At 42.3% G+C, this 14,532-nt stretch overlaps 1 protein-coding gene across 1 annotated transcript in view; it reads left to right on the top strand.

Moving 5' to 3' along the window:
- Positions 1–633: 633 nt before the first annotated feature.
- The window catches only part of sulf1 (sulfatase 1), a 383,460-nt gene continuing 369,561 nt past the window's right edge, over positions 634–14,532 (top strand). Inside the window, exon 1 of the mRNA XM_063064855.1 lies at positions 634–1,125. The gene's annotated coding sequence lies outside the window, so the exon portion shown is untranslated. The remainder of the gene's footprint in view (positions 1,126–14,532) is intronic.

The following is a 14,532-nucleotide window of genomic DNA, read 5'->3' on the forward strand; positions in this document are numbered from 1 at the left end:
TGTGTGTGTGTGTGCGCGCGCGCGCGCGCTTATGCTCGGTTTTCAGTGATACAAGATGCAAGGCAGGCTGTTATCTGATGGAGCTTCAGTCAATAGGCAAGTCTACATAGAAAACAGTAAACCTTTTCACTGTCTCTCGCTCTCTCCCTGTTTCTGTGTAATACAGTGAATTAGGGTGAACAAAGAATGTTCTCTTTACCAGGTGCCGAGAGATGCTGAACTGATAAGAAAAGCCTTTTATCAAACTTTTAGAAACAGGGCACATGTTAAGAGCTCGAAATTCTTTAATTCCCATCTGCATTAATTCATACATTTTGAACGTTTTTGTGATAATTGTGATTTGAACTTAGTGCGATAAAATATTGAGTGGACAGTTTTCGTTTTCTCTACAGTCTGCTTCCTTTCTCTGCAATGCTTATTACAGGCGGTCCACATCTCCTCCGCCCCCCACCCCCCTTGGCAGCTAAAACCAAAAAGGGTCATTCTTCAATAGGTCGCCTGATAACATTGTGGCAACTTCAAGAAGTGTGCTCGATTAAAGCAGCGCAAGCCGCAGTGTTGACTGGCCCCCACCTGAAAAGGTGGGGGAGGGGAGAAACCAGTCCAGTGGATCAAGCAAGGAAAATTGAAACTAAGCCTGGCACTTTGTAATTGAGTAAAAGTCCCCTTAACCGGGGAGTAAGCACAGGGCATATTAACTTCTCTTCCTGTCGCCTCCTCGTTACTGAATATACACGACATGCAGAGTTTGTTGATTGATTCAGTTACAAAGTTTAGATTCCTGAAGTGAGGCAGAAGACAGCCGTGTGGACAGAGGACAATAAGGGCTAATTAAAGGCCTTCCGAAAAAGTACGTCTGAATTCAGGGAGCATGAAATAATAGTGGAAGAAGGGATGTTTTTTTTAAACTCTGCATCATGCATATGCAAGCATATCCTGAGTAAGAAGGTCTGGCTGTGCGTCAGATGAGCAGTACAAAAGATCGAGGCTTACAGAAACAGCTGTATTTCAATGCTAGTTGAACAATCGCAGGAGCCGCGGCACAGCCATGTTTTGGCTGGATCTGAAGTATTCCTTCCAAAAACAAAGTTTATTGTGTGGGATATAGTCTACAGCTGTTGAAAGGTAGGAAGAGTTACTCTATTCTGTGGGTTGTTTTCTGTTATGCTGGGACGGTAGCGTGAATGAAAGCGGAGGGTTCCGAAGGTTGGTGCAGCCAGAGAGAATCCTGTCAGCTCATCTCTGCGGCCGGGAACCTTGATGGGACTGTTAACAAATGTCATGAAATGATTCATTTATTTTCAATTCGTTCTTCGTTCAGCTTCGTGGATCCTGTTGCTCTTATTGTGGAGCTAGGTTAGAGTTACTGACTTTCTCATGTAGTACTATTCCTGTAATCTGCTTTTTTTGATATATGGTTTTCCAATTACTACTTGATAGTTCATTTTTTTCAGGTTACATTCTAATGCATATATAGTGCAATTGGCAGTAAAATTTATTTTAAGATACTATTTATTTATCAGGATTAAAACAAACTTTTACATTTACGTAATTAGTAAAAGCCGAACGATTATCAGCAATGAAGTTATACGTTATTGAGAGAAATACTTCTTTGTATTAGTTTGAAGCTGAGCAATCTGAGCTCATGATACAGTAACACAACTAATGACGGGATCAGGGCAAACTGCCTGAAATAGATTTTGTTTGTTCAGTTGCTGAGACTTCTTGAAAATTTACTCCAGGCCTCCAGATTGCTCTCTAATGTTGCTAATTTCAGCCTGTGGAACAATTTAGTCAATCTGGGATTTACCAATTATTGAGTTAAATAAAATAGTCAACTGCCAGAAGTCTAGAATAAAAGGTAAATTTGCCTCAAACAGAAATAATTCTAATAAAAATAGCCCATTTTAAACATATTACGGTGCTGAATTATTAAAAGGAAAAATGACACCAGTGCAAGGATTTGTTAGTTCAAGAGATGATAAATTTAGTCAAAGAAATGGGTTTTTGGGAAGTTCATTGAGGGAGTGGGATAAGATGACCACAGCCTACAAGTCATGACCAGTAGCAGTGAGCAAAGTGATAATGGACGAATACAAGGCCAGCAATGAGGAGATGCAGAGGTATCGAGAACTTTTCACAGGAAATCATTTTAACACTTTCCTCTTTGAGCTTTGCCTACCAGACTTCAGTGAGCAGAAAGTCTGGTTAGTAACTGGCATGTGAAACCCATCATTCAGATATACAGGAATTCATAAGGCCTGTGTGTCAGCCATTCATGAAAAATTTGGATGTGCACAAGACAGGAAGGAAATTAAAATTATGCCACAAGCCTATCAAGTGGAGTTTGAGCCCATAACATTTTTAACCATGTGTGAATTCAGGAGAATCATCCCATCTTTCCTTATTACTTTTGCTGTCATTGCCTTGTGATGGGCACATCAGAAAACATGTACAAAGTTGTAGTAGCACACCACACAAATACACATCCTGCTTAGGTTAGGGCAAAGTTCCATTCCTGAGAACTGTTTGTAACCCAGACAGTTCTCAAGATGGAAATGCGGACCAGCGATATATTTAAACTAAAACAGGCCTGCATAACCAAGGCATTTAACTCAACCACTTAAATTTCTCTGCCAGATGTAATGATATTGCTGCCTGCTGAATTGTCACATGGCAGATGATCTTTGCATCATCAATGGGGACGGGAGAGGTTCTGGAGGATTGGAGGGTTGCAGATGTTGTTCCCTTATTCAAGAAAGGGAGTAGAGATAGCCCAGGAAATTATAAACCAGTGAGTCTTATTCAGTGGGTGGCAAATTGAGGGAGAAGATCCTGAGAGGCAGGATTTATGAACATTTGGAGAGGCATAATATGATTAGGAATAGTCATCATGACTTTGTCAAATGCAGATCGTGCCTTATGATCCTGATTGAATTTTTTGAGGATGTGACTAAACACATTGATGAAGGTGAAGCAGTAAATTTAATGTATATGGATTTCAGCAAGGCATTTGATATGGTACCACATGCAAGGCTTATTGAGAGAGTAAGGAGGCATGGGATCTAAGGGGACTTTGTTTTGTGGATCCAAAATTGGCTTGCCCACAGAAGGCAAAGAGTGGTTGTAGACAAGTCACAATCTTCATAGAGGTCAGTGACCAGTGGTGTGCCTCAGGGATCTGTTCTGGGACCCTTACACTTCGCGATTTTTATGTGACCTGGATGAGGAAGTGGAGGGATGGGTTAGTACATTTGCTGATGACACAAAGGTTGGAGGTGTTGTGGATAGTGTGGAGGGCTGTCAGAGGTTACAGCGGGACATCGATAGGGTGCAAAACTGGGCTGAGAAGTGGCAGATGGAGTTCGACCCAGATAAGTGTGAGGTGGTTCATTTTGGTAGGTTAAATGTGATGGCAGAATATAGTATTAATGGTAAAACTCTTGGCAGTATGGAGGATCAGAGGGATCTTGGGGTCCGAGTCCATAGGACACTCGAAGCTACGCGCAGGTTGACTGTGTGGTTGAGAAGATATACAGTGTGTTGTCCTTCATCAACCGTGGGATTGAGTTCAAGAGTCGCAAAGTATTTTACAACTATATAGGATCCTGGTCAGACCCCACTTGGTGTACTGCGCTCAGTTTTTGTCACCTCACTACAAGAAAGGGTTCAGAGGAGATTTACGAGGATGCTGTCTGGATTGGGGAGCATGCCGTATGAGAATAGAAACCATAGAAACCATAGAAAAACTACAACACAGAAACAGGCCTTTTGGCCCTTCTTGGCTGTGCCGAACCATTTTCTGCCTAGTCCCACTGAGCTGCACATGGACCATATCCCTCCATACACCTCCCATCCATGTATCTGTCCAATTTATTCTTAAATGTTAAAAAAGAACCCACATTTACCAACTCGTTTGGCAGCTCATTCCACACTCCCACCACTCTCTGTGTGAAGAAGCCCCCCCATAATGTTCCCTTTAAACTTTCCCCCCTCACCCTTTACCCATGTCCTCTGGTTTTTTCTCCCCTTGCCTCAGTGGAAAAAGCCTGCTTGCATTCACTCTATCTATACCCATCATAATTTTATATCTCCCCTCATTCTTCTACGCTCCAGGGAATAAAGTCCTAACCTATTCAACCTTTCTCTGTAACTGAGTTTCTCAAGTCCCGGCAACATCCTTGTAAACCTTCTCTGCACTCTTTCAACCTAATTAATATCCTTCCTGTAATTTAGTGACCAAAACTGAACGCAATACTCCAGATTCGGCCTCACCAATGCCTTATACAACCTCATCATAACATTCCAGCTCTTATACTCAATACTTTGATTAATAAAGGCCAATGTTTAAGGCCAAAATAGGTTGAGTGAACTTGGCCTTTTCTCCTTGGAGCGACAGAGGATGAGAGGTGACCTGATAGAGGTGTATGAGATGATGAGAGGCATTGACTGTGTGGATAGTTAGAGGCTTTTCCCCAGGGTTGAAATGGCAGACACGAGAGGGCACAGTTTTAAGGTGCTTGGAAGTAGGTACAAAGAAGATGCCAGGGGTAAGATTTTTATGGCTAGAGTGGTGAGTGCGTGGAATGGTCTGCTGGCAACAGTGGTGAAGGTGGATACAATAGGGTCTTTTAAGAGACTCCTGGATAGGTACATGGAACTTCGAAAAATAGAGGGCCGAGGTAATTTGTGAAGAAAGTACATGGGCTGAAGGGCCTGTATTGTGCTGTAGGTTTTCTATGTTCTATGTCTGTGGCCATGCAGCAGTTGGCAAAACTATCCCACTGGTCTCCTGAAACTCGTACATCTGTACAGCTTTCCATAAGTCAGCATGTTTCTAACTTGGGGCTGAGGCTTTGTAAGGTACTCATGAGTCTGCACTTGGAGTATTGTGAGCAGTTGTGGACTCCATATCTAAGAAAAGATGTGCTGATATTGCAAAGGGTCTAGAGGAGGTTCCCAAGAATGATCCTGGCAATAAATGGCTTAATGTATGAGTGCGTTTGATCACTCTAGGCTTGTGCTTGCTGGTATTTGGAAGAATGAGGGGGAAATCTCATTGAAACCTGTTGAATATTGAAAGGCTGAGATAGAGTGGACATGGAGAAGGCATAGTTTTAAACTAAAAGAATTTCTCTTTAGAACAGAGATGGGGAGGAATTTCTTTACTAGATGGTGGTGAATCTCTGGAATTCATTGCCACAGATGGCTGTGGAGGCCAAGACATTGGGTATATTTAAAATAGAGTTTGATAGGTTCTTGATTAGTAAGGGTGTCAAAGGTTACAGGGAGAAGGAAGAAGGATAATGTTGAGAGGGATCATAAATCAGCCATGATGGATTGGTGGAGCCACCTCAATGAGCCAATTGCCCTGATTCTGCTCCTATGTCTCATGTACTGTGGAAATTCAAATCCATTGTTATAAGTCACTTTTGATAATGCCTTAAAAGATGACTGAAACAGCTTAAGCAGATTATATATATGTATATTCTGACTATTCAAGATAAATTATAGATTGCCGTCATATGACCTTTACATATAACCTTTAATTCTTTTTAAAGCCAACACCCAGCATTCCCCATCTTTGTAGAGCAATTTGGAACATCTTAACAGAAGTGTGTCACGTCACCAGCATGACCTCAGCCTCAAAACTTCCATTCCAGTGCAATTGTAATCCAACTGGCCTGCAATGGGCACACATCGGGGCTCATTGTGAGTATTGGCCAAAGGGAAGAGGAAGTCCCAGCATTCCTTACTGTGATTTTTCCCAATTTCTCATTTTAATTGAGAAGCTTCTAACAATAATCATGGTAGTTCTGTGGGGGAAAATGTAACAACCTTTTGTGAGGGAAAAATGACTACCTACTGTCACCATCCGTACTTTGCGCTTTAAAACGTTCCTGCATTACCAGTTCTATTTTGCATTGGAATGTGATTGCAATAATTGTATAAATTTTCAAACTTGATCAAGTGAGGTAATTACAACTGGGAATTCATTCAGCCACCACGATTGTAAAGAGACGATGAGTACCTGGAATGTGTTGCTAGGTATAGTAGTGGAGGTAAGTACAACGGAGATGTTTAAAAGCTCTCCTTAGACAGGCACATTGAAATGCAGAACATGGAGACATACAGATATTGTATAGACTGAAGAGATTAGTTCATTAGGCATTCAACTCTAGTTTTGTTTACAATGCTGTGGGCCGAAGGACCTGTTTCTGTGCCAGGTTGTTCTGTGTATAATGTTTTAAAAGTCTCCAAATCTGCCTTGCCAGAGAGATGAAAAAAGATCTTCTCTTTGCTCATCTCATTCATTTCAATTAATTGCTCTGGCAACCTGCTATTCCACTCCAAGGTAGTATCAGGACCACAGAGACATTCTCAGCATTCCTGCACCGTGGCTGGAGGGATCTAGTAAGATTTTCTTTCAGTAGTGCCATTGAGTAAGTGGTGGATCTTGAGATTAGGAACACTGGCAGAGGGATGGCAGAAAGATGCTGGTGAGCTTCCCTTGTTAATGAAGACAGAGCAGTCACTGAAAGGAAGGGCTCTCCGTGGCAGAGTACATACGTGCTGTGTAAAGGGTAGGTACATTTCTTTCGTACTCATGACTGCTGCCCCTCCTCCAGACAAAGATGTGCCACTCAATTACTGATGACTGTATCAGTAAATGAGCCGCCAGTTACAACATTAAGGAAATGCTAAAGGGTTGAAAGGTAGAAGACCATTAATGGTAATTCCCTAAAAGGCAAATCGCAGGTATAAGGCAGCTTTGGCAGCAATAGCACAGTCTACCTCAAATTCTCCCAGCTGTCTGTAATTTCTACATTTGCATCTTCTACAGATGTTGTCGGATGTGTAGCTATCCTTTTTTTTAAAAAAAAAAGCAGTAGTGTTGGATGCAGAGCTGATAAGTGTGTAACAAAGTGAAAACATTAAAAGCAATCTTTGCCCATGCTCAGCACTTACTCCAGGTGAAAAGTGAGGGAGGGAATGCTCTCCTCATGCACTGTGCACAGGCCTGCAACTGCTTCTAGCCCAGGGCAAGTTGTACACCCAGTCTAACCAAGGCCAGCAAAACTTCAGTAATCCTTCAGAGTGATTGTGAGTTAAAGTCAACACCCTTTTCCTTAGACTAAGTAAACTGGAAAGGAGAGCCGGGAAAATGCGTCCCTAAATTTTTTTGTGAGTTCAGATAACCCCATTCCATTTCTGAATTGTTTGACAGTCTTCTTAGGCCGCCCCTTTTGAGGTGGCTGAAGTGGAGCCCAGAGACTTGTCTACAGGTGAGACAAGAGGAGCTTTTGATGAGATTTTGAGTTGGTAGTTTGGGTGGTGGTGTATTATTTGCTGTGGGGTTTGTGTGCTTTGGCTCAGTTTTCTCAACATTAACTCAACTGCCACTTCTCCAATTTTGAACAGTCATGAACCAGGGATGCCTTAGAGTAGTAAAGGATCTTACGTTTTTTCAAGGAGAGTTTGAGAACTTCCTTGAAAATTTTCTTTTGTCCATCTGTAACCTCTTGCCCTGAAAGAGCATGGTAAAGAGTCCTAAATCTGAAACTCTTCCACCATCCAAAGTAATAATGTTAATGTTGCTGTATGACTGTATAATTACTGAATTAGAGACTGGAATCCTATCTGTTGCATTTTTTTTCACTGTGAAAGAGTTAACCTTCACTACTTATTAGCATTTGGGCCACTGGAATAAGCTGCAAGATAAAATTTATATCTGTACAAACTGAGATCTGCAATATTATTTTGAAGGTTTCGTGTTAAAATAACCTCAAAATTCTTTGTGATGTCAGGGCGGAAACAGGTTTTGCTTTGGGCTGCTCATCTAATGATCACTGCTGATAGAAATAATGTATTTACATTCAGCCAGAGGTAATTCTGTTACTAAACTTGCAATTCCAGCCCTTTCTTGCTTTGGGTAAACATGCATGACATTCATTTAACTTGTGCCAACCAAAACAACTTTTAATGATCTACCTGACTGAACAGAAGCAGCTGGGAACTAACCAACTGTCAATTTATAAAAACAGCTTTTTTCCCTTCAAAGCTTCTTTCCCTGACTTTGCCTCTTCCTCATCATGTGATGTTAGAACAGAAGAATTTTTGGTTTTCTTCACTAAAGGTGTTGAATTTGTAATGTCATACATGCTTCCCTGTAAGTGCAGTGTAAAGAAAGGGATTTAAGAGATTAGAAGCTGCTTGACAGTTGTATTGAGAGAGCAGAAGGCATATTTCATGAATGGAATAAATGTAGAGAGAACAAGTCAGAGAAAAGGCAGATGCAGACTTTGGGGAATTCAGAGAGCCTTCTTCTCATTAATACCATTGGGGGTAGGTATTGGAGCCTGAAGACACACATTCAAGTTCAGGTTTAATTATCATTCAACCATATGTGAATACCCATGAATACAGCCAAATGAAACAGCATTATTCTGGGCCCAAGGTGCAAAACACAATACCAATAGTCATACATGGCACAAAGCACATATAAGATAGAAGTAGACATATAGTCACACAATAAAAAAGTATATAGCCCAAATCCCTGAGGGACATATCCTGTAAATTGATGACGCATGAGCATTAGTGAGAAGAACAAGCAGTTCTCAGCAGTCCGCAGATGAAAGTCAGCACGCACGCACAATGTTTTAATAACAACTTCTTCCTCTCCCCAGCAGATTTCTGAAATGCCAGTGAAGCCATGAACACTAACTCACTATTTTTCCTCTTTTCGCACTGTTTATTTATATTGTAATTCATAATATATTTTATATATTGCACTACACTACTGCCATAAAACATATTTCAAGACCTACATCGGTGATAACAAACGTGATTCTGCTTCTGATTCTGGAGGAAGGGATTAGGGACCACTGGGTTTGAAACAAACCAGTAATGATAGAGCTCAGTAAAATGGAAGTTGTGCAAAAGGCAAGTTTATATGTTGTCTAACTTATCATCACACCACATCTGGCGATGTGTCCCTTCTCAATTGTACAGTAGGCATGCAGGATCAAAGTTATGGCTATACTGATCCGTGAAGGAGTGTGGGGGGAGGATGCAAAAGATAAAATGTGATGTGAGTAGGACATTTTGGCCCCATTGTGCCTACTCTGCTATTTAATATGCTGTGGGTAATCTTTAACTTCAGTGCCACGATGATGGACCAACCCTTGATTCCTTTAATATTTTAAAACCTATCAAATTTGGCTTGAATTTACTCAGCAATTGGGCCTCTTGGGTGTGAATTTCCATTACCTTCTAGGTGAAGATGTTGCTTTTTATCTCTGCCCCCTGAATGGACAGCCAACTCCAGGGAACATTAAGCACATGTCTGTCCTCAAAAGAATTCAATGTTCAAAGTAAATTTAAAGTACATATATGTCACCATTTGCTACTCTGAGTTTCATTTTCTTGCAGGCATACTCAATAAATCCATAATATTGAGTATAATTGAGTTCTGCCATTCTGTTCTTTCTTGGTTTCATGACTATCTGGAGAAGAAGAATTACAGAGTTTTATACTTTGATACTAAATTAACCTTTGAACCTTAATAGAATAATAACCATAATAGAATCAATGAAAGACCACACCAACTAGGTGTTCAAAAGACACAATCTGAAGAAATACAAAAGAAATAAATAATAATAAATAAATAAATAAATAAACAGCAAATGTCCAGTTATTCCCCTACCTAGACTCAAGTGAGTACCCCCCCCCGTCTTTCTCCCTAGGCCTCCTGTCCCACGATCCTCTCGTATCCCCTTTTGCCTATCACCTGTCCAGCTCTCGGCTCTGTCCCTCCCCCTCCTGTCTTCTCCTATCATTTTGCATCTCCCCCTCCCCCTCCAGCTTTCAAATCCCTTACTCACTCTTCCTTCAGTTAGTCCTGACGAAGGGTCTCGGCCTGAAACGTCGACTGCGCCTCTTCCTAGAGATGCTGCCTGGCCTGCTGCGTTCACCAGCAACTTTGATGTGTGTTGCTTGAATTTCCAGCATCTGCAGAATTCCTGTTGTTTACATGTCCAATTTGTTGAATCTCTCTTCATGCATCACACACCAGGAATAAATCTGATGAATTATTGTGTCACTTACAGAACTGCAGTTGAAAAAGCAGAATTAAACTTTTACTGGAGATAGACATGTGGAAAGTAGAGATGGTGGGTGGGTATTAGTTGATGAAATCAACAGCCACAGACTTTCATGCTGATAGGTGGCCAAAACCTGAGCAGCTGAGAGCTTGGTGAATTCCAGGGTTGGGTGGTGGTGGGTGGTGAATTGTGAATAAGAAATGGCATTAAGCAAGGAAAGAGGAAGTGGTGGGTGAAGGAAGGAAGTGGTTGGAGAAGAATTGCCATTGTATCAGATCATCTTATGATTAATCTCACGATTAGCACTGAAAATTTCTGAGCCTTATTTTCAAATCCTTTTATGGTCTCACCACCTCCACATGTACCCTAACCTCACCTCCGACACAGTCAACCACTCCCCCAACTTATCTGCTTTCTTAACCATGAGGATCTTAATTACATTATCATTTGCGCCACCAGCTCTATAAATGGGAAGCTCTGGAATTATTTCCCTCCCCCCCCCCTTTCCTCATTAAAGGTATTCTTAAACCCATTCCTCTCATCAGACAAAGATAAACACAGAAAATTATGGAAGTACCAAGAGTATTGGGCCAATTCCGATGAACGGTGCTGTCTGATCAACTTGATAGTCCAGTATTTTCTACTATCGTATAACATTTTGCTTCTGGATTTCTGCTCAGCCTAACAGCATGACAGGCAGTAATGCTTCACTCCCTGCTGAACTCGATGTCCTTTATGCACGCTTTGAAAGGGAGAATAATCCTGCACCCGTGTGAATCCCCACTGCTTCCAGTGACCTGTGATTTCTGCCAATGTCCGAAGAGCCTTCAAGAAGGTGAACCCTCTCTAGGCATCAGGTCCTGACAGTTTACTGAAAACTTGTGTAGACCTATGGAACGTTCAAGAATATTTTTAACCTCTCAATGCTCCGGTCTGAGGTTTACTGCTACTTCAAGAGGGCAGCAATCATTCCAGTGCCCAAGAAGAGCAGGGTGAGCTGCCTCAGTGACTATCACCCAGTAGTACTTACATCTGCTGGAATTAACTCCTGTCTGAGGAAGGACCCTGGACCCACTGCAGTTTGACTAGCACTGCAACAGCTTATATAAACTCACTGGCTCACCGCTCTGCTTTGGACAACTGCAGGGCATAAGTCAGGCTACTGTTTATTGATTATGGCTCAGCAATCAAGACCATCAGTCCCTCAGTAATCAGGCTTCAAAACCTGGATGTCAGTGCCTCCCTCTCAAACTGGATCCTCAGCTTCTAGTCAGGGAAGACTATAGTCAGTGCAGGGAAGTAAAAACATCTTCGCCTCATTGACTATCAACCCAGGCACATCTCAAGGATGAGTGCTTAGCACACTGCTCCACGCTCACTCATGATTGTGTGGCTAAGCACAGCTCAAAAGCCATTCATAAATTCACTGATGACACTGCTGTTGATAGAAAATCAGATGATGAGGAGGAGGTTTACAGGAATGAGATAGATCAGCTGGACTGTTGGTGTTGCAACAGCAGCCTTGTACTTAACATCAGCAAGACCAAGGAACTGATTGTGGACGTCAGGAAGGGGAAGTCAAGAGATCACACCCCAATCCTGAAGGCTCAGTGGTGGAAAGGGTAATCAGCTTCAAGTTCCTGGGTGTCAACATGCCAGAGGATGACGCAAGCCAACACGTTGATGCAACCACAAAGAGGGCACGCCAGCAGCTGAGCTTGAAGAAAATTGAGATGCCACCAAAGACTCTCACAAGTTTCTATAGATGTAAGGTGGAAAGCATTATGACTGGTTGCATCATAGCCTATTATGTGATGGCTCTAATGCAAAGAGTCCTTGGTGACATACCAAGTCTCCCCAAACTCCGAATGAAATACAGCCGCTGTTGTGCCTTCCTTGTACTTGCATCAATATGTTGGGCCCAGGATAGATCTTCGGAGATATTGGCACCCAGGAACTTAAAACTGCTCACCCCTTCCACCGTGATCCCTCGATGAGGACTGTTGCGCGTTCCTTCGGCATGACCTTCTGGAAGTTCACAATCAATTCCTTGGTCTTACTGACGTTGAGTGCAAGGCTGTCATTGCAACACCACTCAACCAGCTGATCTTTCTTGCTGCTGAATGCCTTCTCGCCACCATCTAAAATTTTGCCAGCAATAATTGTGTCATCAGCAAATTTATAGCTGGCTTTTGAGCTGTGCCTAGCCACACAGTCATAGGTGTAGAGGGAGTAGAGCAGTGGACTAATCACATATCTTTGAGGTGCACCAGTGTTGACTGTCAGTGAGAAGGAAATGTTATTTTCGATCAAGGATCTAGTTGTAGAGGGGGGTACAGAGGCCCTGATTTTCGAGCTTCTTGATTAATACTGAGGGTATGATGTTGTCGAATGCTGAGCTGTATGCAGTAACCAGCAGCCTGACATACTGTAGGTATTGCTATTGTCCAAGTAATCCAAGATTGAGTAGGGAGCCAGTGAGAGTGTATTAGGGTTGCAAATCCGCTGTAGACCTATTGCAGTGATGGACAAATTGCAGCGGGTCCAAGTCCTTACTTAGCAGGAGTTGCTTCTGACCATGACCAACCTCTGAAAGAACTTCATCACAATTAATGTGAGTTGTTGAGATTTCTCCTTGGGCAGACTGGTAAAAGCTTAATTTAATCCCTTCAAGATCTCAACCCAACAATTCTGGTCTTTTGCGTTTCCCTGATTTTGAAGTTGATTTTAATTTTAATCTGGGAGCTATGCCTCTGGATTTTGAAGTCTACAGCCTGAAAGTCCCCTGTTAAACCTTTCCACTCTCAATCTCTCTTCTCTCTTCAAAGACATGCATGTAAACCAATCTCCTTGACCAAGCTTGGTTTTGGTCTTGTGTGGCTTGGTACCACTTTCTTTGTACTTTTATAGTACTTTAGGAGTGTAATTTGTTCTGATGAAGAGAAATTCTCAGTTTCTATGTTCTCTTTTCAGCTACAGTGAAATAACTTGATTCCGAATATGAGAGAATGTAGCTGAATTTATGTTTATCAAAGACTAACTGAAAGGTGACAGGTTTGTGCAGTAATTGGTGCTGCTGCCTTGCAATTTCAGCTGACCTCCGATGAAATCTGTGCAGATTCTGTACCTGCTTGCCATGACTGTATGGATTTCCTCTGAATGCTTCAGTTTCCCCCCACATTCCAGCGGGTTACTTGACAACTGTAAATCACCCCTTAATGTGGGTAAGGACCAAAATAGATCCAAAGGCAATTGATTGGCTCATGTAAAATAATAAATTGCAGAGACAGCAGAAAATGAGAGGGAGAATGAATTAATGAATTTTGTATGTTCTCCCTGTGACCACATGGGTTTCCTCCGGGTTCTTCGGGTTTCTCCCACAGTCTGAACACGTTCTGATTGGTCGTTGTAAATTGTCCAGTGACTCGGCTTGGATTAAATCAGGGTTTGCTGGGCGGCATGGCTCGAAAGGCCGGAAGGGCCCGTTCTGCATTGTATCTCAATAAATTTTAAAAAAATAAACTAAATGGCCTCACACATCAAAGTTGCTGGTGAACGCAGCAGGCCAGGCAGCATCTCTAGGAAGAGGTACAGTCGATGTTTCGGACCGAGACCCTTCGTCAGGACTAACTGAAAGAACAGTTAGTAAGAGATTTGAAAGCGAGAGGGGGAGGGATGGAGCCAAGAGCTGGACAGTTGATAGGTAAAAGGGATATGAGAGGATCATGGGACAGGAGGCCTAGGGAGAAAAAAAAGGGGGAGGGGGGAAGCCCAGAGGATGGGCAAGGGGTATAGTGAGAGGGACAGAGGGAGAAAAAGGAGAGAGAGAGAGAAAAAGAACGTGTATATAAATAAATAAATAATGGATGGGGTACAAGGGGGAGGTGGGGCATTAGCGGAAGTTTGAGAAGTTAATGTTCATGCCATCAGGTTGGAGGCTACCCAGATGGAATATAAGGTGTCGTTCCTCCAACCTGAGTGTGGCTTCATCTTGACAGTAGAGGAGGCCGTGGACAGACATATCAGAATGGGAATGGGACGTGGAATTAAAATGTGTGGCCACTGGGAGATCCTGCTTCCTCTGGCGGACAGAGCAGAGGTGTTCAGCGAAACGATCTCCCAGTCTGCATCGGATCTCGCCAATATATAGAAGGCCGCATCGGGAGCACTAGAAGGCCTCATAGGCACATGGCCTTTTATGTATTGTTCTAACATATACTGTATATTTAAAACATCCTGGTCTAAGCTTCTTCATTATTTCAATACAGAAGGAAAACCATTTCAGGTCAAGTCAGATTTTGATTTTGAACAATTCAAAACTCGGATATCTTGGGGTCAAATATAAGTTCATTCACCAGCAGGTATGAGATGACAACAGCCCAAAATTCACTCAGGATATTTGCTTTTTCCAGGGGTTCATAAAAGGGCT

The sequence above is a fragment of the Mobula hypostoma genome, chromosome 1, assembly GCF_963921235.1.
Source record: "Mobula hypostoma chromosome 1, sMobHyp1.1, whole genome shotgun sequence".
Classification (NCBI taxonomy): domain Eukaryota; kingdom Metazoa; phylum Chordata; class Chondrichthyes; order Myliobatiformes; family Myliobatidae; genus Mobula; species Mobula hypostoma.